The 19,850-nt window shown below is 47.1% G+C and overlaps 1 protein-coding gene across 1 annotated transcript in view; it reads left to right on the top strand.

Annotated features, from left to right (window-relative positions):
- Nucleotides 1-1,807: 1,807 nt before the first annotated feature.
- MDM2 (MDM2 proto-oncogene) overlaps nt 1,808-19,850 on the top strand; it is a 359,362-nt gene continuing 341,319 nt past the window's right edge. Inside the window, exon 1 of the mRNA XM_069629717.1 lies at nt 1,808-1,828. The gene's annotated coding sequence lies outside the window, so the exon portion shown is untranslated. The remainder of the gene's footprint in view (nt 1,829-19,850) is intronic.

Here is a 19,850-nt window from a genome sequence, read left to right as displayed (position 1 = left end):
ACCCAGATTGATACTGAACTAGATTACTCCTAAACAGCTGTCCTTCTGGTCTGTGCTGGGGAGGTGGGTGGTAGGGTATGCCAGTCTGTTGTCTATGTCTACAGAACCACAACTCCAGTCCTCTGTCTATAGCCGGGCCCCCTCAAAAATACCAAATGGACAGTAAGTCCAAATGGCTCTGAACTATTGAGAGCTGTGACCGCACCCTACTAACAGTATAGCCTCTGGGCTCCCCCACCTTCTCCCATCAGTCTCTGGGCTCCTTCATCCCACTCCTACCCAGACCCTGGGCTCTCCCCACCCCAGACCCTGAGATCTCCCTACCCTGCTCCCACCAATATCCTATGGCTCCTGCCCATCCTGCTCCCAGCAAAGTCCCTCGGCTCCTGCCACCCTGCTCCCAGCACAGTCCCACGGTCAGTGGCAGCTGGTGAATCCTTTAAGTGGAAGGCCATACATTTTCCCCCCAGATATGCCAGAGCGACTGAGCGTAGCGAAGGAGTCCGGGGGGGGGGGGGTTAGTTCTTTTACATAATGGATCAAAATGTTGCATTTTGGAACATACCTTTAAAAGAAATGGGGTAAAAAGCCAAACAGTTTGCAATTGGCGCCGGGGGGGATCCAGGGGGCAGACATGGTATTGTTTACTGGACATCTGATAGATGTCTAGTAAAAAGATATCATCCCTGTCCCCTGTGCCCCACAGCGCCCAACACAATCACACAATCAATGTGAATATGTATGTGCGCAAGGTGCTGGGGGAACGGGGGAAAGCATAGTATTTTTTACTGGATATCTATGATAGATGTCCAGTAATAAAATGCCATCCCTGTCCCCTGGGCTCCACAGCGCCCAACACACTCACACAATCAATGTGAATATGTATGTGCACAAGGTGCTGGGGGAACGGGGGAAAGCATAGTATTTTTTACTGGATATCTATGATAGATGTCCAGTAATAAAATGCCATCCCTGTCCCCTGGGCTCCACAGCGCCCAACACACTCACACAATCAATGTGAATATGTATGTGCACAAGGTGCTGGGGGAACAGGGGGAAAGCATGGTATTTTTGACTGGATATCTATGATAGATGTCCAGTAATAAAATGCCATCCCTGTCCCCTGGGATCCACAGCACCTCAGGAGGAGAGCTGAATTTGGCAGGTGGGTAGGGGGATTGTGCAACAAAGGCATTTTTAAAATGCCTTTGTTGCACAACCCTCCTTCCTCCTAGTCCCCCCACTCGCCAAAATCAGCTCAACAGACCAAAACAAACACACACACACCCATTCACACAACAAGCACTCTATCATTCACACAAGCACCCATACCATAGAGTCACTCATAACACAAGCATACACGCATCTATACACATTTAAATAAAAAATAAATGAACGTAAACATACCTTTTGCCCCGGTCCTGAAGTTTCCTCCCCAGCGCTCCAGCTCTTGCATCATGAACAGGAATCAGGAAGCAAGCAGGCCTGGAGGGACCCACCGGGACACCAGGAGTTTCCCTGGTAGGCCTCGGGCACCTAGGGCCTCTTTACTTGGGGTGAGGACACATGATGAATGTCTGCGTAGCTGCCTGCGCAGCTGCCTGTGCATTTTTGTGTGCTTTAGTTGGGCCCTGCAAGGCTTCTGACGAGCAAAGCCCACAGGCGTGTTCCCTCCATCTCTCCCTCCATCTCAGCACAGCTAGTGCGCAGAAGACTCCCTCACCCCCTGATAGTCGGCCATCACCTCCTCAGCAGGTGACCATGAACAGTGGCGCCTGCCTGGCTCTACTCGCCGCGCTGCTCTCAGCGGCTATGGATCCCTTCCGAGGTAAGAACCGACGACTACAGGTAAACTTTGTCCAAGCGTTACCACAGTCTTTAGAACGAGCAGTGCCGTGGGTTGGGACGTACCCACCCACCCATAGCCCTGTTTGCAGCAGCCCCTAACAAAATCTAAAAAACTAGTGGGTGTCAATTTGCAAAGACTGTACCAGGCAGCAGCCAAAAAATTAAAACAGCGCAGGAGGGGTTCCTAATTTGAATTCTTTCAGTTGGTTATTGTCCGTAGGATGTCACGTGCTATATAAACATGTTGTAAGTGAGCGAAAAGAATAACCGCTAAAGCCATGCTGGTTGGAGAGTGCCTGTATTTTCCCCTAAAATGTGTAGGGTTTGTAACTTGTGCTGCACTTTACACTGTTTCGCACTGTAGTAACTTTGCAGATAATACGGGTTTAATTTAAATCAGAGAGCATAGAGAAAAATTCACAATCATTTTGACATTACATTTTGTAGCGCTACATTCTGTACCCTCCCGCCTACAGCTTCTAGGTGCTGGTTCAACTAGTCTTATCAAATCTAATTTTACAATGATTTTGGACTCCACAGTGCTACAGAACTTCTTAAATAAAGATTTATCAGCCTGACTGGTAAATAATTTACTACTATTATTAAACTTTCTGCGATTGGTTAACTAAACAACTTCTCTGTCTCCGGTGATACATATGCACCAGAGCAATTTCATGAATGAATATGCTCCGTCGTGCCCTGTCCTGGACAACCTATTCACGTTTTGGATTTTGCACAGGTGCATTGCAATTTTAAACCATCGTTGTGCATTGTCCATACATAATGTCCTGAAGCAGTAGAATGCTGCCCTGGTGCAAAAGTGCCAAAAGCAGGACCAATGTCTTCATTACTGATTCAAGAGCACTGAGAGGCATAAGCACAACGCAATGCACAAGGGGGTCGCTGGAGACCGACCAGTGTCTGCTGAGCTCACCCGCAACTACTGCGCTCATTTCTAAGACCACCCTAACCGCTCATGAATGGAATATTTTTAATATTTCAATAATTATATAGTAAATGATTGCCTAAATGGAGCCATGTTACCGGACCTACCAAGGGGATTTTCATAACCTAAAAAATAGACATTTCATTTTGTGAAAAAGGGTTGGGCATGCTGAAACTTTGAAAATGATTTCCAGGGACTTTATTTGGTTCCCAGTCCACCTCATGTGATTTAAAAACTGTTTCACCACTTGATTATGCCATATAGCTGGTGCGTGCAACACCTGCACTAGTCACCAGATGGTTTGGGGATGTTGGTTCATCACATACAGGGGTGGACTGGCCTATAGGGACCTCTGAATATTTCCCAGTTGGCCTCTGCACCCCGGGCCTTTTTTGTGTGGTATTTCCGCATTTCCTCATAGGGAAAGGGTTGTAATTGCAGAAGATGTGTAATATGGGGCCACTTTAAACATTATTTCCAGGGCCTCTTTTGGTTCCCAGTCCATCCCTGGAAACAAGAGATTCCTGCACATGCGTGCAGGGGCCGGCGCGTGGGTTCTGAAACGCCCCGCTCCAGCCTGCTCGGTCTGTATGTGTGAGGAGGCACAGGAGCTCCCCCTCACACATACAGACATGCAGTTCCCCAGCCAGCATTTCTGATGAGCTAGGCAAGGCTAGCGAAGCAAAATGACCCCGGCCTTGCATTGCTCATTGAGCATTTGCGGTTGGGGAACTGAACTGTCAAAGGGAAACAACGTTTCCCTTTGACAGTTCAGCCAGCCCAGGAGCGCGCCCTCAGCTGGAAAAATCAGTTGAGGGAGCACTCTGTGTTTCACTGGGCTGGCTCCTCGACTCCCCCATATTTGGTGAGCCCACTCGCCCATTATGAACGAGCCACCCCTGCCCAGAGCTCCCCCTACCCACTTTTACTTTCCTCTGTTAAAAAAATGTTTTTTTCTTTAAAAATTTGTTTAAAAAAAAATTAAGGCTGGGTTCTCGTGCCCACCCAGGGAAGGCGGTCACGGCCCCCTGGGGGCAGGGGGAGTGGGAGGAGGAGGGGCAGAGGCGGATCTAACGTTCGTCAGCCAGACAAATGGCAAGCGGGCCCCTTTCGGCTGTTGCGGGCCTGCTTTGCGATGGCAAGTTCTCTGCTTGCTTTACCCCTGACTGCTGCCAGAGAGCACATGTACCATCGCTGTGTGGCTCAGTGTGGATCTTAACACTGTTTGTCAGCCCTGAGGAAACATGGCAAGCTTTTATGTGACAGCTTTCACACCATAAACAAAGACAAACAAGTTTGGTGCGAAATGAAGAGAGGTTTGGTCACTGAAAAAATAAAAACAACGCAGTTCTAGTGGCTGTTTTGAATGTTAGTTGTCACAGGGTTAGGGCTTTGTTACACATGTCAGTATCTCCTTCAAAATACATGCTGCAATGCAAAGGTTTTTAAATATAACAATCCACATCAGCACGTTGTTCTGTTTTTTTTTTTTACTTTTCCTTTATTTAGGAAGTTTACGGAGCTGAGCCCTACCCTAGAAGGCACCATATGGCCTGATTTACAAAAGCACTTCTCAATGGAAAAATCCCATTAGAAACGTTTTGTAAATCGGGCACATAGGGGTGTGGTATGGCTGGGGAGTGTCACATCATTCTATCATCTTTTGGGAAAAAAATCAAATTAATAAATTAACAGATACAGCATCTGGTCCTGCAGCGATCACAATCGGCTCATCACACTATTGTCACAAACATCAGTGATCTTCTTGTTTGTTTTTTTAACACCGTCCACATTGATCTGTTTTGCATCTAAAGTACATGCAGATACAATGTTTTGTATCTGCATGAACAAAGGGCTCTGTAATTCCATACTAGTACACCCTTATACAGATCCGAGGTTTTCACTCTCCAACCCGTGCAGCAAATGCTTAACACTATGCAATTCTGCCATTTTGCAATGCATGGCTGCAGCAACGTCTGCACAAACAGAGTGACATCACTTTTCTGCTACAATTATGCGTATGTTCTCTAGGATTACAATATTTAGCATTAATAGCAAAGCCTGCTGAGGAGGCCCAGCTGTTTCCAGTTAGTCAGATCCCTAGGTAACTGTAATGAAGACAGCTTACTCCTCTTGCTCCTGGCCCTCTCCTGTTTTTGATAATATAAGATTATGAATGCCAAAAAGAAGATTGCTGAGGCAGAAAACCCTATACCTAAGAAATCTAACCAACATCTTCAACAGCAGACATGGATGAGATTCCTAGCACTCAAGATATCTATTCACTGCTACTTAAGATGGCCCAGGACCTGGGGAAAGTAGCCCAAGATGTGGGGGAGGTTAAGTTTTCCATGGATGATCTTTCCAAGAGAGTCTCGCATCTGGACAGCAGGGTTACTAGCCTTGAAGAGGGATTTGTCTCTGTGACTTCTGAGATTGCGGGTAGCTTCAGAGCATATAATACTCTTAAGGATGAGATCCGAAAAGGTAAAGAAAAAAACCTGGAGCTGGACCTCAAAATTAGAAACAAGAACCTGAGGCTGGTGGGAGTTGAGAAATCTGCAGAAGAGGACCTGTTACATCTGGTGTTGGACATCCTGAAGTCTTGCTTTGGTTGTGATCAGGTGTCTCCTGGAGACATTGATAACATCTACAGAGTGGGGAGGAGCAATGGCCCCATGGCAAGACAAATTCTGATCACCTTGATGACCACCAGGATCAAAGAAACTATTCTTGGAGCTGCACGGATGAAGGGGAGGTCCTTCTTCAAGGGTAATCTCATATCTATATATCCTGATTATCCTAAAGAGACTTTATCCATCAGGAAGTCCTTTAGAGAAGTCAAGGATTTTTCCAGGCTTGTGGGGGTGAAGGCTTATCTGAATAGGGCTAATGTTTTGACTTTGGGACTACCGGAAGGTGACAGGAGAACCTCTGACCCCAAGGAAGCCTTGACTTGGCTGGAGCCGTTGAGAGATAAGTGTGCTTGACATTGTTAGTGACTTAGACTTTGCCATTATCAGTTTGGTTCATTGCATTTTTGGATTCCCCTTGTTTATATATATGGACTTAAAATGGCGCTGAAACCGCTGGACCGTAATGTTTTTAGACTGTTCGCATGTTTTAAATGTACACTTGACTTGCGTGGACTCTGCGTCTGTTTTCAGAACGTCGGAGCTCCATGAATTTGAGGAAAGTACCCCGCTATGCGACTGTCACGTGCATGCGCCGTAGTCAGGAAGTGATTGTGACTTCCTGTGTTCACGTTTTCCGCGGCCCGAGTTGGTGTGGAATTTGGCCGAGTCTCTGGATCTTCTGTCTGGTGGTCATGGATACGGAGTGAAGGCAGGCGAGGCTGCTGCTTCGAGGTATGTTTGTCGTACGAAAGCCTGACGGGAATTACATTGATCTACAGCTGTTCAGTCTGGACGGGAGGATTTGCTTTCATTGTTCGTTCCCATGGAGACTCATTTGGCGGTCGTTGGACTACTCCGGTGTGTTTTATTGACTAATCCGCTCCCTTGCCTGATTTCAAACTGTGTGCTGGGTGCAGCCGTGCATGATGGCGTCTCCATGCTTTCACTGTGTTTTTTCCTTTTTTCACCATGCACTGTCTATTTTGGTTTTAGTCTTCCTCATGTGTTTATGTTAATTGTTGCTTTTACTGTGATCATCTGTCTCTGTCCTTCATTATGCATGGGTTATTAACATAAATGTTATCACTGTTCCTTCTGCTGCTTCCCTGGCTTTTCCCCTGCCTCTCCCCAAGCTCCTCTAAACTTGATTTGATTTGACGATTGGCTTTTGCTATTTATACCATATATTTTATGCCCAACTTTCTCATATGGTCGCGGATTATAGGTGACTCAGGTTACCCCTCTGCACCGCTCCCCCGCCTGCCACTTTTCCTTAGTTTCCCCTGCTTTTCCCATGGCCCTGCCATAACATTTAGGCTGCCTTTACTCTCCAGGGGTTTCACTATAGCCTTTACCTTCTACCCTCTGTCTGATTATAATGTCCTTCCCTACTGGATTGATGATACTATTTAGGATTAGGGGGGTTGAAGTTATTAGAGCGGGGTGGTGGGCAAATTACCTGATTCGAGGACGGGTACTGTAAGTTGTTACATGGATCCCCATTACGCACGCACTTTGGATCCCTGAGTAGACTGTTGTCAGGGGTGTTTGATCAGATTGTGCTGGACTTTAAGGCTTACGTGAGGGATAAATATATGAGGAGTTTTGCTTCGGTTGGCGTGGTGATGGAGATGCTTGTATATATATGTGTGAGATGGATCATTCTAGGGATTCGGGTGGCTGTGACTGAATCTGGTGGGTTCTTTTCCATGTTGAGGGGTGCTGATTTGTATTGCGGCTAGGCTTACATGTATATGTTTTGAGAGTTGTATGCCTGGTATGTGGCTGTGTTATGTGCAAGGTAGGTTGTCGGGATATTGTATCTTTGGATAATTTGTTTGAGCATGTGGAATATGTTTGGCTTTGTCGGGTGGGAGTGTGATGATTGAATAGATGGTTTGAGTCTTACTAGGTCTTGTTTCCCTTTCATTGAAAGGGTACACCTTGGGATGATGATGTACATTTCTAAACTTTCGATTTCAGACAAGGTGGTGTCTGTATTGTATTGGGGTTTCCTGTCGATATTGAGTGATTGCGTTCATTGGTTTATAGGAGAGGTGTCCAGGACATTGGACTATTAGTTATGTTCTTTTTGGTTTTTAAAACATTATTGTTGTTGTTGTTGTTGCTGACTTGCTTTGTTTTCAGAGGGGGTGGGGTACGGTGCGCATCTGTTGGTCGATTTTTGGGTTCTGTGCATTTAGCTGAGGCTGCACTATTGGAGCATTTCGAGTCATTTGGTGGGATAATAAGAATGGCGGGGGATTTGCATGTAATCACTTGGAATGTGAATGGGTTAAACAACATAAAGAAGAGAATGAAGGTTTTGTCCTACTTGAGGGAACAAAAATGTGATATTGGTTTTATTCAAGAGACTCATCTGCTCAAAGATGAAATTGAGACCCTAAAAAAGGGGTGGGTTGGGAGGGTTTACGGTTCATCCTTTTCCTCTCGTTCTAGAGGGGTTGCTATTTTGATCAGGAGGAATGTCCCAATGAAAGTGTTGAAAGAGGTGTCAGATCGGGACGGGAGGATGGTGGCATTACTAGTTCACATACAGGGGATTGTAGTGACATTATGTAATATCTATGCCCCCTCTGTAGATGATGGGTCATTTTACAGGGGAGTGGCTCAAACATTACAGGATTTGGGCACACATAATATCATTGTAGGCGGTGATTATAATACTGTCTTGGACAAGAACATGGATAGGAGTGTGTCTGTGGCGAGTGGTCATGTTGATCGCCATTATCAATCTTTACGGGACTTACTAGAAGAGCACGCCTTGCAGGATTGTTGGAGGTTAAGTCATCCATCTGCAAGGGAATATAGTTTTTATTCGGGAGCACACTCGGTATACTCTAGGCTGGATATGATTCTGACAGCTGGGAAAATGACGGAATGTCATAAGGCCAGTACATTAGGTGATATACTGTTAACGGATCATGCTCATGTATCGATGCACATTGCAATGGATGGTGCAGATCGGAAGCAATATACTTGGAGGATGAATACTGCAATTTTAAAGGATGATGAGGAGGTTGAAAAATTAAGGTCTGAAATTGTCATGCCGCCGTCTTTTGGTGGTCGCTGGCGGTTATGGAAGGCTTGGCGTTGGCGGCGCCATTAGATTGTTCCGTGTTTTTTCCTTTCACTTCCTGGTTTGACGGTCTAGTCTTTTTCTCTTGTTTCTGTATTTAACCACGCCCTCCCCCGGGCTCTGTGCGTTGCAACTTTGTTTCTTTTTCCTGGTTGCCGTGCTACTTTGTTTTCCGTGCCTTTTCCTGTTGTCATTTTCCGCGGAGTCTATCGCGGTATCCTTTCACTCAGCTTCTCCCCCTTCCTTCCCTTTTTCTGCCTTTCCGTCCCCTCGGTCCTCTTACCTTTCGGGGTTTCTCCTCAACTTCCTTTCACCCGGATCTCGTTCCTGGTTCCTGGCGGTACTTCCATTCCAGTCCCTCGCACTGCTCCTAGTTCAGTATCAGCATCTCCGGACTATCCAGCCTACTGCCGCACCGAGAGACTTACCTTGATTCTCCTGCTCCGGTATTTTCCTGCATTTCCGGGCTCTCCAGTCATCTCTTCCTGCACAGCATCCGGACCAACTACATCGTAGAGAGGTTTTTTTAGCGGCTGCTTTTTTCCTCTCGCTTTGGTTTCTGCGGGACGGGGGCCGGTTGCTTCCCTGTTTATCAGGGGATCAGGGTGGCTTCTTCCCGCGGACGGCCGTACCTCTTCACAAAGAAGAAGCCCAAGAACAAGGCCTCCAGACGAGAAACCGTTTCGAAGGAGACAGGTGAGGAGAAAGGGGAGGTGGACGTTGAATTATCAGATTTGGAGGATAATCCGCTGGTTCCCATCATCCGTGACAGTTTGCAACGCCAGAAAGAGATTACAATGTCTATTCCGGAACAGGTCCAAGAGCTGCTCACCGCAATGCAGAATGTAACATTAGAATTACAGGCTGTGAAAGCTGAAAACGCTGCTTTGAGACAGCGAGTCGACCACTTCGAACAGTCCCGGAGTGATCTGCCTCCCATGCCCTTAGCCTGCGGTAAATATGATGGTTCACCTACTAGATTTAAGGAATTCATGGAGGCTTGCATAATCTATTTCACCTTCAGACCTCAGACATATGCCTCGGATGCAGCCCGCATAGGTTTTCTGATTTCTAACCTTACGGGTAACGCTCTTTCCTGGGCTACCCCGCTTGTGTAACGCTCACCTGATTCCCGCAGAGGCGCCGGTCTTGACTGGGTGAATGCCATATCTTCAAAGGTGATGTGTAACACACGGTTGGCTCTTTGGGCTGGACCTCTGTGCACTGTATGTCTGACTCGAAGAGTAAGATGTCTGCAGATAGAAAATATGGGATTAATGAACTGGGGTTATTGGGTGCCTCTCTCCTCTTCCCTTTCTCTTCTCAGGGTGCCGTAACCAGTTTCTTCACTGGATAAGGGTGCAGGCCTCTTGACCTGCTGTCCGTCGTTAACTGCACGAACGGTAAGTTCTGGGCACTTCAAATGTCTTAAAAGTCTTTTGTAATGATATCTCTTGTTTTGCAGGGGTTCCGGCGATGGCGGATGGCGGGCTGATGAGAGTTGAGGATCGAACCCGCGTGAGGAATAGAAGCGCCTGGAAGCACGTAAGTAAGCGCTTGTAGCCTGCTTCACGATGCGCACTAACTGTCCCTTTTATCTTGCAGGTACAAGTTCGGAGCTTTAGAGAAGCTGAAGGGTGCTGGAATACCCACTGGATTCGGCGTGGGAAGGAGTAATGGCACGTGAGTAATAAAGTTGCCCAATGTCTTTAAACGCACCTTCTTTTGTCTTTCAGATGCGGGATGCAGCGCCGAAGGCCTCCGGAGCGTGCGAAGAGCTGGTAAGCTTTTGTCTTTCAGATGCCGGAATGCAGTGCGAAGACCTCCGGAGCATGCGAAGAGTAGGTAAGCCTTTGTCTTTCAGATGCCGGAATGCAGCGCGAGGCGTTGGTGACAGCCGATGGACCAGGTAAGAGATGCGCTGCCACTGAAGACCGTAGTGCTAACCTGTTCTTTCTTTGTCTTTACAGGTGCTGCTGAAGACTGGATTCCAGGATGGTAAGCCTTTGTTCCCTTAGGCCCAGGATCAGAAGCAGAAGACACGATGAGCGTTCTGCTGCAGAGAATGCAGAATAACGCAAAGCAAGATTCATCCATCGGGTGTGGTTTAAATAGCCTCCTGTAGTGCTTAGGTAACTCCTTCCACAGCCACACCTAAGAAAAGAGTTCCTGCTTTCCAGAAGAGTTCCAGTGTTCTGAACCTAGGGAGTGGCTCCTGCCCCACCCAACAGGAAAAGTAGTCCCAAACAGAAGAGGATCAGGGGTTCAACTGGCAGGTAAGTAAGCAGCATGGTCTGCTGCAGGTAAGTCCACCCAAGCATTATGAGCCCTTCGCTTCCAGCGCTGGGACTGGGCATCTTTATGAGCCTGGTGCCACTGGCGCCAGGACAGGGTCCAAAAGGTCCCAATTGGGACTGGCTGGCACTCGGAACCGGGGTTATGGGTCTGCTTCCAAGGGAGTCGGGCAAGTCCTGATCTTTTGGAAGCAGAGATCATGACAGCTTGTGACCGGTGTCAGCCCGTTACTACACGATTACGCCGGTTTCACTGCCCAGTTCAAATTGGCCTTCGAGAGGCAAGAGACAGCGGTAGTCGCCAGTGAACAGTTACTGGACATTCGACAGGGAAGCTCAGATCTTCTGTCCTACATCTCCCGCTTTAAACGGGTGGCTGCAGACGCAGGCTGGCAAGAGAACGCTCAGTACACCATTTTTCGCCGAGGATTAAGGGAAGACCTTAAAGATGAATTAGCAAGGGTAACCAGACCAGCCACTTTAACCGACTTGTGGTCTACAGTGGTTCAGCTGGATTTCCATCTCTCAGAACGGCTGTCTGAACGTCGAAGACACCGTGGATTTCCTGCTACGCCTGATCCTGGGATTACCTCTCCTTCTCCTACCTGTATGCCGAAAGAAGAGCCAATGCAAATCGGAACTACTCGAGGGCCACTCACCTCGGAAGAAAGAAGAAGACGCAGAGAGAACAACCTGTGTATGTATTGTGGGTCTAACCAGCATATTCTTAGAGACTGCCCTAATGTACCACCAAGACGTTCGGGAAACGCCAGTCCTCGGAGCTAGTAGGGACAAGTTACCGAGGGGGATTTCCTGGTCCCTTCGTTTCTTTATCAGTCACACCCATGCTTACTACAGAAGACAACCGTCTTATGGTAGTCAGAGTAGAGTTATGCATCTCTCAGCAGTCCTATGAGGTTCTGGCTCTACTGGATTGCGGCGCTGCTGGCTGCTTTATGGACTTGGTTTGGGCGGAAAAGGTCGGTATTCGCCGTTTGCAGAAAGAAGAGGACCAAAAGGTGGAAGGTGTGGATGGTAGACCACTCAGCTCGGGTCTTATCACCCATACCACATCTCCTATGCAGATGAAGATCCTATATCACAACGAAACCATTCAATTCGACCTTATCCGAGCAGCACTTTTTTCAGTAATCCTGGGAATCTCTTGGCTTCGGAAGCATAACCCGACCATTGACTGGACAAAGAATCAACTGTCATTTACTTCAACATTTTGTCGTCGGTCATGTTCTTCGCAGACCATGCATACCTCTGTCCACATTTTTCCAGATATAACCTCCAGTTCAGATATATTGAAGGTAAACAGCATCCCTAAAGAATATCTCCGCTATCAGGAGGTGTTTACAGACGATGGCCCGCAGGAGTTACCTCCTCATAGACCAGAGGATTGTCAGATTATTCTCCAGCCCAATGCTGTTGTCCCTTTTGGACGAATGTTTTCTCTTTCTCTCAAGGAAAAGAAGGCTCTCAAGGAATATCTGGATTCTAATTCACATCATGGCCTGATCCGACCTTCATTCTCTCCCGCTGGGGCTTCACTTTTTTTTGTTCCAAAGAAAGGTTCCAGTGAACTTCGTCCTTGCATTGATTATAGGGGCCTAAACCAAGTCACGCTTAGGGATAGGTATCCCATGCCACTTATCGGAGACATTCTGGAAGCAGTTCAAGGGGCGACCGTCTTTTCCAAAATCGATTTAAGAAGAGCCTACCACCTTTTGCGGATACGAGCAGGTGATGAATGGAAGATGGCCTTTCGCACTCCCTTCGCACACTACGAATATTGTGTCATGCCCTTTGGCCTGGTCAACGCTCCATCGATATTCCAAAGATTCATGGATCGCATCTTTTCTGATCTACTTTTCCATTGTACCGTCGTTTATCTTGACGACATTCAGGTTTATTCTAAAGACACCCAACTCCATTCTGATCACCTCCACCAAGTCCTTCAAAGACTGCGAGACAATCTACTTAAGGCCAATGCTGATAAATGCATTTTTCAAGCCTCCGAGGTCAACTACCTTGGCTTTATCCTGTCTTCGGAAGGAATCCGCATGGATCCCACTAAGACCGACGCCATATTGCAATGGCCTACACCCCATTCCATCAAAGACGTCCAAAGGTTTCTAGGGCTAGCCAATTTTTATCGCAAATTCATCCAAGGTTTCTCGGATCGTGTTCTTCCCATTACGAGGCTGTTAAAAAAGTCTTCAATGCCCTTTATCTGGTCTTCTGAGGCAAACCGAGCTTTCCAACGACTTAAGGAGGAATTCTGTTCTGCCCCGGTACTTCGTCAACCAGATCAGAATCTAAGATTCATTGTGGAGACTGAAGCCTCCTCTGCGGCGATTGGTGCAACTCTTCTACAGGAACATGAAGGTTTGGAGTATCCTGTTGCCTACATGTCCAAGACACTGAATGACAGCCAGACACACTATTCGGTGATAGAAAAATAACTCCTGGCCATGAAATCCGCATGCGAAGAATGGAGACATCTCCTACAAGGAGCAAACCATCCCTTTAAGATAAGAACTGACCACAAGAATCTTAAAATTCTACAAAAGATGGAATGTGTCAACTCCCGTCAGGCTCGCTGGGCGCATTTTTTTTCCCAATATGATTTCACATTGACTTATTTACCAGGTTCCAAGAACATACTAGCCGATGCCCTTTCTAGAAAGCCGTATCCAGATCTGTCTCAGAAGGAATCTCCCGGTCTCATGCTTCCTGAGGTCAAGGTAATCTGTTCGGTGGAGTCTTTCTTAGAAAGGGTCCGCAAGGCCACGCGGTCCACCTCTCCTCTCTCAAAGGACCTATCCATTCAAGATGGTTTATGTTTCAACCAACAGCGATTGTTTCTGCCAGACAGATTCAACCGTCAGTCGGTTTTAAAGTGGTGCCACGACGATCCAACGGCAGGACACAGAGGTGTTAAGAACACTTTGGAATTGCTTCATCGCAGGTTCTGGTGGCCCGGTATGGCCAAAGATGTTTCAACCTACGTCAAGTCATGTCCGGTATGCTGTCGATCCAAACATTGCACTCAAAAGTCGATTGGTTTTCTCCAACAACAGGACCTTCCCAAGAGACCCTGGAGCCTTATTTCCACAGATTTTATTGTGGATCTGCCACCCTCGGAAGGTTGTTCATGCATCATGGTAACAGTCGACTGCTTCACTAAGATGGCACATTTCACTCCCTTGGCTGGTCTTCCCACTGCCGCCGAGATGGCGGCTGTATTTGCCAGAGAAATATTTCGCCTACATGGTACTACAGACAAGATTATTTCTGACAGAGGTTCTCAGTATACTTCAAAGTTCTGGAAGGAGCTTTGTGTGAGACTGGGAATGGAACGAGCATTGTCATCTGGCTTCCACCCACAGACTAACGGGCAGACTGAAAGAACCAATGCTACGCTGGAGCATTATCTTCGATGCTCCACGAATGCCCAACAGGATAATTGGGTTAGTCTGTTGGTCACTGCGGAATTTGCCTATAACAATGCCAAACACAGTGCCACTGGTCTCAGTCCTTTCTTTTGTTCCTATGGTTTCCATCCCAGCTTTATTCCTTCTCTCTCCTTTCCTCCTTCTACCACTCTGTCTGTGGATGCCCTACTTACCAGTATCTCGGAGGCTCACAAGTCTGCTACAGGATGTTTGTGGGCAAGCAGTCTTCGGTATCGATCATACTGCAATCTTAAGCGCCAGCCTGTTCCGGCATGGCGGAGGGGCACCAAGGTCTGGTTATCTACTAGGTTTCTGCCTCGCTGGCTTCACCCCTCTAAACTGTCTCCCCGGTACCTGGGTCCTTTCCCTATCCTTCGCCAGATTAACCCCGTGGCTTTCCGCCTCCGGTTGCCCAAACACATGCACCGTCTCCATCCTGTGTTTCATTCCTCTCTCCTGAGGGAATGTAGGGGTGATCCCTACCATCGTCCTTTGCCACGGGACCCGGTCCCCAAGGTGGTTCCTTCCGATGAGTATGAGGTGGCCTCCGTTCGTGACTCCCGCTATCGGCGGGGTCGCTTGGAGTATCTCATCCACTGGAAAGGGTACCCCCGCTCGGAGGACTCCTGGGAACCGGTGTCTCATGTGCACGCTCCGGCGTTAATTCAGCGGTTTCACCGTCTGTTCCCGGGTAAACCGGGGGGGGTGTCCCTTGGGGGGGGGCATACTGTCATGCCGCCGTCTTTTGGTGGTCGCTGCCGGTTATGGAAGGCTTGGCGTTGGCGGCGCCATTAGATTGTTCCGTGTTTTTTCCTTTCACTTCCTGGTTTGACGGTCTAGTCTTTTTCTCTTGTTTCTGTATTTAACCACGCCCTCCCCCGGGCTCTGTGCGTTGCAACTTTGTTTCCTTTTCCTGGTTGCCGTGCTACTTTGTTTTCCGTGCCTTTTCCTGTTGTCATTTTCCGCGGAGTCTATCGCGGTATCCTTTCACTCAGCTTCTCCCCCTTCCTTCCCTTTTTCTGCCTTTCCGTCCCCTCGGTCCTCTTACCTTTTGGGGTTTCTCCTCTCCTTCCTTTCACCCGGATCTCGTTCCTGGTTCCTGGCGGTACTTCCATTCCAGTCCCTCGCACTGCTCCTAGTTCAGTATCAGCATCTCCGGACTATCCAGCCTACTGCCGCACCGAGAGACTTACCTTGATTCTCCTGCTCCGGTATTTTCCTGCATTTCCGGGCTCTCCAGTCATCTCTTCCTGCACAGCATCCGGACCAACTACATCGTAGAGAGGTTTTTTTTAGCGGCTGCTTTTTTCCTCTCGCTTTGGTTTCTGCGGGACGGGGGCCGGTTGCTTCCCTGTTTATCACGGGATCAGGGTGGCTTCTTCCCGCGGACGGCCGTACCTCTTCACAAAGAAGAAGAAGCCCAAGAACAAGGCCTCCAGACGAGACACCGTTTCGAAGGAGACAGGTGAGGAGAAAGGGGAGGTGGACGTTGAATTATCAGATTTGGAGGATAATCCGCTGGTTCCCATCATTCGTGACAGAAATAGACTTTTTTGTGTCTGTGAATTATAAGGATGGCATGAAACCTGGAATTGTGTGGGAGGCTTTCAAATGTGCTATGCGTGGTTACTTGATTGGTTTAACGTGTGGTCTGAACAAGAAGCGCACTAGTAAGCTAAAGGATCTTGAGAGGAGAGTTATTGAATTGTCTAAAAAAGTTATGAGGGATCCGACAGACTTGGAGCGAACTAAGGTCTTGTTGAAGTTGAAGAGGGAACTTAGACATGAATTTGATGAACAAACAGAACAGAGGTATCATAATCAGAAATGTGTGTACTTTGAACATGGAGAAAAGTGCGATAGGTGGCTGGCCTATCGGCTGAAGAAAAGGGAATCTGAGAGATCAATATCTTCGATTCAAGCTCAGGATGGTCGGGTCACGTTTGACCCTAAGGAGATCAATGATATCTTTCGGGATTACTATGCTACTTTATATTGGAAGGACTTTGGTTCACCAGCTAGCTGTGGGGACTTTCTGGAAAGGGCGCAGTTGGCCAGGCTCTCTGAGTCTGACTCAAATTTGCTTGATGGGGACTTGGCTTTGGATGAGATTAAGAGCGCAATTTTTAGGCTGAATGTAGGGAAGACGCCAGGGCCAGATGGCATCCCTGTAGAATTCTATAAATTATTGCCAAACTCGGCGCTTGTATTGTTGAGAGATATGTATGTGGCTTCTTTGAGGGAAGGCCTTTTACCAACTATCACGAGACATGCGTCGATAACAGTACTTCCGAAAAAGGGGAGAGATGAAACGCTGCCCATGAGTTATAGACCGATCAGTCTTCTTAATACAGACAATAAAATGTTGGCGAAAGTCCTGGCTATCAGACTAGAAGTTTTACTACCTGATTTGATTGATGTGACCCAATCGGGTTTTGTGAGAGGCAGAAAGACTTTGAGTAACATTCGGAGGCTGTTACACACGATTTCTAAGGCTTCTGACTCTCTAGATGGTGCTGCTGTCTTCTCGTTAGATGCAGAAAAAGCGTCAGATCGTGTAGATTGGAATTTCCTCTTTTGTGTGTTGGAGAAAATGGGTTTTGGGGTACGGTGTAGATCGTGGATTGAACTGTTATACACAGAACCTACAGCTGATGTGAATACTAACGGCAGGCGCTCAGACCCATTTAGACTAGAGAAAGGGACTAGACAAGGGTGCCCTCTTTCACCGCTACTGTTTGTTATTGCTATTGAACCGCTGGCAGAAGTGATCAGAAAAGTTCTGGATATTTACGGGGTCTCGTGTTGGGGGTTGCAGCAGAAGCTATGGATGTTTGCAGATGATATCCTTTTGGTCCTCCGGGACTTGGAGAAATCTTTACCGGTTCTTATGGAGATCTTGGCTGAGTTCCATGATTTTTTTGGCTTTAAAATTAATTGGACAAAGTCAGAGGTACTTCCCTTGAATTCTTGCTGTAGTAAACAGTATGTTACAGGTTTGGGGTTCAGGTGGTGTCGTGATAAAATGCAGTATCTCGGAATCTGGATTACTCCCAATATCAGTGGGTGGGTGAAGGAGAACATGAACATGATTGTTGTGACTCTTAAGAATGACCTAGAGAGGTGGGGGCTATTGAATCTCTCGTTATGGGGGAAAGTAAATGCATTAAAAATGGTTTCAGCTCCCAAAATCAATTATGTTTTAAGCATGCTCCGCTTAATATTGAGAATCGCTATTGGAAGGAGTTGGACAGGCTTGTTCAAGGATTTTTGTGGGATAAGAAGCCCCCTAGCTTACGATTATGGAAGTTACAATTGCCCCTAGAGAAGGGTGGCTTAGGTGTCCCTAATTTCAGGGCCTATCATCTTGCATATAGGAGTGATTTTATTGTTGACTTCTTGTCACTCTCGCCCGACGATTGGGTTAGGGCTGAAACGAGTTGCAGTGGCCCATTATCACCAAGGGCGTTACTGTCTTCGGAATCAGGGGGGAGAAAGGGAAAGGATCCACTCACGGCCTGTTTGAGGAGCTCGTGGTCAAAGCTGGCTGGGTTTTTGGGTGTGGATGCGTACAGGAATCTGGATGCTTCCATTTGGCTGAATCCCTCTGTTAAGTTGGGGAATAAATCTTTGATCTAGCTGGATTGGTTCTTGTGGGGTGTTAATTGGATTGGTGACTTACTCTCAGAAGGTAATTGGGTGTCTGCCAGAGAGGTGCAACAGCGATTTATGATTGACAACTTTAGGGTTTCGGACTATAGACGGTTGAAGGCTGCTATTGGTGGGCTTGTTCCTCAGGAGAAGGTGGATGTGGACTTTCTCACTAGGAAATCAATGGTGGGTGAGAGTGGCCGGGCTAGCCGAGTGTACAAACGGATTGAGAGTCAATATAAGGGTAACGATGGGCTGAGAGTCGAGTGGAGTAAGAGGCTTAGTGTTGTGATAACAGTAGATGCTTGGATGCGGATGTGTGCTAATGTCAGTCTGTGTTCCCTGAGCCTTTCTGAAAGAACGAGACAAATAAAGATTCTGAATATGGTGTACTGGACCCCAGAAAGATTGTGGAAGAAGGGTTTGAGGGATGGGCCGGAGTGTTGGACATGTGTTGTTGAAAATGGTACTTTCGAACATATGTTCTGGACCTGCATGAAAGTTAAAGCTTTTTGGAATGATATAGGAGGTGTTATGGAAAGTGTCTTGAATGAATATATTTGTTTGGATTTTGAAACACTAATTATGGGGAATGATGTCAATTTGGAGGAGTTTACTAATTGCCAGAAGAAATGGATATTTCGTGGTGCCTTGATGGGGGAAAAAATCATCCTACGAAATTGGAAGTCTAATGTAGCACTATTAAAGGAAGGTTGGTTGAATGAAATGCACAGTCTTGCAGCAGTTGAGAAATGCATGTATAGGAAACATGTTAAGGCGGGATTGTTCATGAAGATTTGGGGTAGATTTCTGGCAATGTACTGAACCTGGATTTTTTTTTTTTTTTTTTTTTTTAGTACTTTTAAATGTGAACTGTGTACATACTGGGGAAAGGGGGGGTAGGGATTTTGGAGTTATTATGTTATAATGGTTTATTCTTGTAATTTGTATATTATTGGTATTGCTTTTCTGTATGTAAATCATAAATAAAGTATTTAAAAAAAAACAATACAAAATTGCTTTTGTCCCTAAAGTTTGCCATTGTGCACTGTGACCATAATTAACCCCGACCACCCAAAGCTCCGCCTCCATGACCCGCCCACCTAGGGCCCTGTGTCGGGTGCTGCCCATGGGGCCCTTTGCCTTAAATCTGCCACTGGGGAGGGGCACAGTTTGAAGTCATCTGGTCTATAGGCTCTTGCAAATTCCATGCCTGGGGCCTATTCTGATTTTTAGGATTTGAGCCCCAGATACGTTCATTTGTGTACATTTGTCTACGTTTTATTCTTCTCCTGGACCCTGCCCCTACACGTTACATACTGAAAATGTGCCGCCTCCTAATTTGCGCGGGTTGCGACACCACACACACATTCTCTTTACCTGTTGGTGACGGAACAGGTTAGGGCGGTTAAGTAATATCAGACATTTTTTTTTCTGGTGCTTGTAGTTGGCCGAAGGCAGCGTTCCTATAAACAGAGTCAACTCGTTCAGGCTCCAGAAGTCGGCGGTCTGCATTCCAAGGAGCCTCAAATATGCTCCCACGCACGATTAGGGCGGGAGAGGAAAAACCAGACGTACTTCTTCTGGGAGCAGGGTACACGCCCTCTGCTTTTCCAGAGTGCCCTCTGTACAATTCCCACACGGCCCCCGAAGGCGGCGGTTTCAGACTTGGCCCCTTGCCATACAATTCCTGGATGTCGTTACCTTCGCAGCTAGTAAAAAGCCTGCAACGCTCACACCGTTTTGTTATTGAAGCGTGATGGGGGTTGCCAAGGTTAAGCGCGTTAGGCTTAGCATCCCAATGGCAACCTGCACCAACATTTTGGAAACTGTATGCGCAACTCGGGCCTTGAGACGCACACGCGACTTTTGCCATAAATAATCACGACCACTGGCAATTATTCGGAGAAG

Source organism: Ambystoma mexicanum, chromosome 12, assembly GCF_040938575.1.
Source record: "Ambystoma mexicanum isolate Mex_15411 chromosome 12, UKY_AmexF1_1, whole genome shotgun sequence".
NCBI classification, from domain to species: domain Eukaryota; kingdom Metazoa; phylum Chordata; class Amphibia; order Caudata; family Ambystomatidae; genus Ambystoma; species Ambystoma mexicanum.
Note: the sequence above shows the minus strand (reverse complement) of the source record. Positions and strands in the feature narration are given on the sequence as shown.